This window comes from Mastomys coucha, unplaced genomic scaffold (genome assembly GCF_008632895.1).
Source record: "Mastomys coucha isolate ucsf_1 unplaced genomic scaffold, UCSF_Mcou_1 pScaffold22, whole genome shotgun sequence".
Lineage (NCBI taxonomy): Eukaryota > Metazoa > Chordata > Mammalia > Rodentia > Muridae > Mastomys > Mastomys coucha.
The window spans coordinates 2,501,792-2,507,227 of record NW_022196905.1 but is presented as its reverse complement, the minus strand read 5'-3'; the positions used below and the strand labels follow the sequence as shown (position 1 = coordinate 2,507,227).

General features: G+C 39.6%; 1 non-coding gene across 1 annotated transcript; it reads right to left on the bottom strand.

The window, feature by feature from the left end:
* Nucleotides 1–983: 983 nt before the first annotated feature.
* On the bottom strand, nt 984–1,049 carry LOC116071726. The gene has a single exon (XR_004111102.1). It is a non-coding gene; the product is annotated as a small nucleolar RNA SNORD56 (small nucleolar RNA).
* Nucleotides 1,050–5,436: the final 4,387 nt, after the last annotated feature.

Sequence of the window (5,436 nt, the reverse complement as noted above, 5' to 3'; positions counted from 1 at the left end):
GAAAATGAAAAGTTTAAGTAAAGCTTGAAGAGATTAAAATTACAGAAAAGTTCATGACCCTCCTATCACATTTCAACTAAATCAGAATACTAGAATTGTCCATGTATGTTAAATAGCCAAATGAAGCAAACCAATATATAATGAGGGAAAGCATCTTTCTATACAACTGTGGTACCATGTTTAAAATAACTATTTTCTGCTTTTTAATTGTCTTCTAATCTAACTGCAATCTGGAAACACATACATATATACATACATACATACATACATACATACATACATTCATACATGTGTTTGTGTATAACACAGAGAGAATGTGTATGTGTCTATGGGTGTCTGTGTATCTGTCTGTCTGTGAAAGAGAAAGTGTGTGTGTGTGTGTGTGTGTGTGTGTGTGTGTGTCTGTGTGTCTTCGTGAAAGAGAGAAAATGTGTGGGTGTGTGGGTATGTTTATACGTGTCTGTATCTGCGTCTGCTCTGGGTTCCTTCAGTCCCATTGTCTTTCTTTTCTCAGGGCTAGTGGTGGAATCCAGGGTCTTGCTCATATTAGGCGGTACCCTGCTGCTGAGCTCCATCCCCAGCGTGAGATCATGTCCACTTTGGAGTTGAAAGTGAAAGGTTGTCAAGGCTGCTATGAAAGCAGCTGTTTCCAATTACATTTATTTTGACAACTGAAAATAAGTAAACAAACCAAAAATGCTTTAGCATGTTAGCCAGTATAGCTCATTATTATTAAATCATGTAATTAAGATTTACATGGGTAAATAATTTAAAAAATTAAAATTATTTTAATGGTAAAGAATGATTTTAAGTTGATGGAAATTTGTTTTTACATGAATTCAAGTATGTGATACACACTATTTAGTTTCTTAAACACAAAAGTTCCAAAGAAGTGTGCCTAGTCTATAAGTCAGATATCCAAATCTACTCTACATACACATCAAAAGAAGTCTCTGGTGTTGTTCGTTTGTTTGTTTTTACTTTCACTCAGACCCAAAGTATCTGCATTACTAGGTGATATGATCTTGCTGAGACATATATCATGTTAGGATGTAAGGATGAGTCTAAATACAGAATAACATCATAAAGATTACCAAAATGTCCTAAACATTCTCCAGTCTATTGAGGAGGTTACTACCCTGGCCTTGTGAAGGCTCGATGCCCCAGTGTAGGGGAATGCCAGGACAGGGAAGCAGGAGTGAGTGGATTAGTGAGTCGGGGGAAGGGGTGGGGTAGAGGGGGTTTTCGGAGAGGAAAAGAGGAAAGGGAATAAAATTTGAAATGTAAATAAAGAAAATATCTAATAAGAAAGAGAAAAGTAAAATATTAAACTATCAGAACTTCAAGTTTTACTACGTGGACAGAGTAGAAAAAAGGTAGGTAATATAGGTAATAGGGAACAGGAACAGAGAGGCATGGACAAGAGAACTCCAGTTCAAGGACCCAAAAGACCCAGAATACTACAGCAGAAACAAGGGCTCTCCCCATGGTACCATTATGAAATGGGCATATTGTGCAATCTTTGTGATTTTTATTTACACATTTTCATCCTTTCTTCATAATGAATCTACGTTTGTCTCTGAAGCTTTCATTTAGACCTTCCAATGGTCACCTGAATTTCCTACTGACACTTCTTAATTTAAAAAAAAAAAAAAAGGCAGGTAGAAGCCAAAGGCAATTTACATGTAACATCCTCCAGAGCTTCAAGGTCTACCTAGTCTACCTTAGACTATGAGTGGGAGGTGCTGGGCTATTCAAAGGAAAGGGCAACTGCAGGCATTTGGGAGGCTGAGGAATAGGAATCAGGAGTTCAAGGCCAACTGCAGATACACAGTGAGTTCAAGGTCAGCCTAGTATGCATGAGGCAGAGATAAGACAGAGAGCAAGAGTACAGGTTCACCTAAAACACCCACAAATTTGCTATAGTCAAGATTTCCTTGGGCTAAGGAATAAGTCTAAAAACCTTTCTGTTAGTAAAAATGTGAGTATTATATTCACGCTAATTTTTCTGATAAGCAAGGCAGCTGTACCTGTCTAATGTCAGGCCATAGCCAAAGGATATTCATTTTTAGCATATACTGTAGGTTGAAGTAAAGATTCAGAATGTTGGCTTCTGCCTAAAAGCAAATCTGTGGATGGTTATGTGGGAGTGACTGTGTCACATGAAACACTTCAGATAGTTGAGAATGAAAAACCACCATTTTCCATCTTTACACTTACTATCCTAAAACACGTTCTATTCCCGAAGGAAAACTCACTAGCTTATTACTATTGAATGTTCCAGAAGATGGCAACACATACCACCCCATGTTTGAGAAACGGGGCTACTTTAAATCTGTGCCCTGCTTTATGCCTTCAGATAATAACTCTGCATATGCTTGACTTCTCATCTGTATTGTACTGCAGCAAGCCAGGCAGGAGACATGAAATTGAGACCACTTCATCTCTGAGTTGGGTAGCCAGACCAGAGGCAGAATTGTGAGTAGCCAGCCTTAGTTGTATTTCTAAAATGAAAAGTCACAACTTTTTTTAGTCAAAGTGTCAAATGGACTAACATTAGGATCAAAACCAGATGGTCAGCCTTTTAGACAAATAACTTGTTTTTCCTAAGGATAGAACCCTACATCCTGCTTGGTTTAAAACTCCAACACAGTTTTTATCTTGAAAAACAAAAAAAGCTCTTCAAGGCAAGCATTTCACATGCATCCATGCATGCACAAACTGTGATTTATTACTAGAAGGGAAGGGAGAAGAGGAATTTGGAAAAAAGAGAAATAAATTGAAGTTTCTGCAGGCATAAATAACTTGAATAAAAAGAGAAATAATTGAGGTTTGTGTAGGCATAGTAGTTTGAATACACACAGAATTCTTCTGTGCTACTCCAGAGCGGAAGTGAGACAAGCCAGGCTTGAAAACAAATCAAGATTGACTAGAGATCACAACTTAAGAGTCAGAAGCAGGACATCTCTGTCTCCTTTACCCTGCATCTTGGAACTAACGGATCAGAAGCTGGCAACTGCAAATTAAAAATCATAACAGCTGGATGAGGTGACACTTACAAAAGAGCCACTCCAATAGTCAGGAATAAAAAATTGCCAGAGGCAGAAACACAAGGAAATCCCTCAGGACAGCATATCTGACCAGTGGGCGGGAAGCGGCCTTGTGTCATACTTAGTGCATACTAGAATTGTCTTTCTTTGAAATAAAAAGTGTTTTCTCATTCTAGAAGCTATCTGTTCCTGAGTTTTGATCCATTTTTCTTAGTAGGTGGGGGCAAGGCTAATTTCCTGATCTAGAGTTATAAACATTCCCTTAGTAAGAGTCACTGGGTCAACAGGATGAAGAAAATGGTAAATAATCTCTTCTCCTTAGCAGGAACAATTTGTTAGTGTTGATTTTATTTATTTGTTTACTTGTTTATTTATTTGCTTCTTTATTTATCCACAGCATCAATTAACCTGAAAGGCCGATCACCAGTGTCTCTTGGTAGGAGCACAGCAGCAGCCTGTCTTCACTCTGTCACTTTTCAACCCCTCAGTCTATTTAGATTTCTCCCTCCTGATGTTTCAGCAGCCAAAGTCCTGTCATCTTTCTCCTAGAGTGACAGCTGAAGGGGGGAGGGGTAGGTGTGCTATATGCATGCAAGCACATGCATGTGTACATGCACACACACACACACACACACACACACATATACATACCCTATTTCTGCACAAAAGTAGTGAACTAAGTTTGACCCTGTTTATAATCTTGCACTCAGAGGTAGGTAATGACCTTCTTTCCGCTATCACATGATATGCTACAATTTTCATGTTATGTGAAAACTGTGGGAATTTATAAACCACAGAAAGGTTGGAACCTATTCCAGAGGCAGGTGGAATGCAAATTCTTTTTTTTAATTACTTTTTATTGGATATTTTCTTTATTTACATTTCAAATGTTATCCCCTTTCCCACCCCCCCGAAGACCCCTATCTCATGCCCCCCTCCCCTGCTTCTATGAGGGTGTTCCCCAACCCAACTTCCCACTACTACTCCCTGCCCTCAAATTCCCCTACACTGGGGCATAGAGCCTTCACAGGACCAAGGGCCTCTCCTCCCATTGATGCCCAACAAGGCCATCCTAAACTACATATCTTAAGTACAACTGGAGCCAGGATTCCCTCCATGTATACTCCTTGGTTAGTAGTTTTGTCCCTGGGAGCTCTGGGGGCGGGGGGTCTGGTTGGTTGATATTGTTCTTCTTCCTATGGGGTTGCAAACCCCTTCAGCTTCTTCAGTCTTTTCTCTAACTCGTCAATTGGGGACTCCATTGGGAACTCCATGCTCAATCCAATGGTTGTCTGTGAACATCTGCCTCTGTATTTGTCAGGCTCTGGCAAAGGCTATCAGGAGACATGAGACAACTTATATTGGGCTCCTGTCAGCAAGCACTTCCTGGCATCCACAATAGTGTCTGGGTTTGGTGATGGTGTATTGGATGGATCTCCATGTGGGGCAGTCTCTGGATGCCCTTTCTTTCAGTCTCTGCTCCACACTTTCTCTCTGTATCTCCTCCCATGGGTATTTTGTTTCCCCTTCTAAGAAGGACTGAAACATCTACACCTTGGTCTTCCTTCTTGAACTTCATGTGATCTGTGAATTTTATCTTGGGTATTCTGAGCATTTAGGCTAATATTCTCTTATCAGTGAGTATATATCATGTGTTTTCTTTTGTATCTGGGTTACCTCACTCAGGATGATATTTTCTAGTTCCATCCATTTGCCTAAGAATTTCATGAAGTCACTGTTTTTAATACCTGCGTAGTACTCCATTGTATAAATGTACCACATTTTCTGTATCCATTCCTCTGCTGAGGGTCATCTGGGTTCTTTCCAGCTTATGGATATTATAAATAAGGCTATAAACATAATGAAACATGTGTCCTTATTATATGTTGGAGCATCTTTTGGGTATATGCCCAGGAGTGGTATAGCTAGATCCTCAGACAATGCTATGTATAATTTTCTGAGGAACCGCCAGACTGATTTCCAGAGTTGTTGTACCAGTTTGCAATCCCACCAATAATGGAGGAGTGTTCCTCTTTCTCCACATCCTTGCCAACATCTGCTGTCACCTGAGTTTTCGATCTTAGCCATTCTGATTGGTGTGAGGTGAAATCTCAGGATTGTTTTGATTTGCAATTCCCTCATGACTAAGGATGTTGAACATTTCTTTAAATGCTTCTTGGCCATTCAGTATTCCTCAGTTGAAAATTCTTTTTTTAGCTCTGTACACCATTTTTAATAGGGTTATTTGACTGTCTGAAGTCTAACTTCTTAAGTTCTTTGCATATATTGGATATTAGCCCTCTATCAAATGTAGGATTAGTATAGACCTTTCCCAATCTGTTGGTTGCCATTTTGTCCTATTGATGGTGTCCTGTGGGGCATAGTG